Source organism: Conger conger, chromosome 1 (genome assembly GCF_963514075.1).
Source record: "Conger conger chromosome 1, fConCon1.1, whole genome shotgun sequence".
NCBI classification, from domain to species: domain Eukaryota; kingdom Metazoa; phylum Chordata; class Actinopteri; order Anguilliformes; family Congridae; genus Conger; species Conger conger.
Window position 1 is genome coordinate 89,948,851 of NC_083760.1, and position 1,372 is coordinate 89,950,222.

Sequence of the window (1,372 nt, forward strand, 5' to 3'; positions counted from 1 at the left end):
GCTGTACAATTGATGCTTCTCATTCACCCATTCATACACACACTCACACACCGACGGCGATTGGCTGCCATGCAAGGCGCCGACCAGCTCGTCAGGAGAATTTGGGGGGTTAGGTGTCTTGCTCAGGGACACTTCGACACAGCCCGGGCGGGGCATCGAACCGGCAACCCTCCGATTGCCAGACGACTGCTCCTACTGCTGAGCCATGTCACCCCATGTCATCTTGTGACTGGGAGTGGAGAGGGGAAAGTAGGGTGGGAACGTGCTGTGTGAGCATCATTACATTACATTACATGGCATTTAGCAGAAGCTCTTATCCAGAGCGACGTACGACGAAGTGCAGATCAAACACAAGCACAAGTGCGAAGAGGGAAAAAAAACAACAATATCTATACAACTATATAAGTGCCATTACAGCCTATGGCATATATAAGGCTAATCATGGTGGTGAGTTAGGGAGGGAAAGGTGCAGCCTGAAGAGATGAGTCTTCAGTCTGCGCTTGAAAGAGGTCAGAGACCAGCTGATGAACTCACATGGTTTCCCTAATGCCTAATGCTCACACGCAAAAAACAGAAACAATACTTAAGCTCTCTGGAGGTCTTCAACAACTACACGCGCCTAGTGGAAACAATTCACTTCTCTTCTACTGAATTACAAACAATTCCACTGTTATATAGCGTCGCTCTGAGCATGCCAATATAAACTGCTAATTACCAATGCAAACTAGCGATCTAATCCTCACAATTGCAGCGTCCAAAGTATCTAACTGATTCTGATCACCTGATCAGAGTAACAGAACCGAGTGAAACTGCCGGCGGCTGGTGGAAAACCCACTAGATTTGCTAACTAATAACAAAACGCAACACACCTAGTCTAACTAACGCGGCAATTTGACTAACAAATCTACCACAGCTGAAACTCACACGGTTTCCTTAATACCTAATGCTCACACGCCAAAAACAGAAACAATACTTAAGCTCTCTGGAGGTCTTCAACAACTACACGCGCCTCGTGGAAAAAAATGCACTTTTTTATTAACCTTTGTCTGTACAGGCTAGGTTGACTGAGCACACATGCTCTTTTCCAGCAACACCTTGTTAATGCCCCCCCCCTCCCAAAAGTAGCCTAACCTACATGTCTTTGGATTATGGGAGGAAACCAGGGTACAGCGCAGTATAGTACGGTCCAGAGTTGGCAGTTACAGACGTGGCCACTCTACCTTGTGTCCTAGAATGTATGTCCATGGCTTTACAACCAATCCCGTGTGAATTGTTTCTTATCCGACCTGTTCTGTTGTTTGTCCCATTGCCTTGATATGCCTTTTTTTTGTACTTCGCTTTGAATGACAGCATCTGCTAAATAAATGTACCC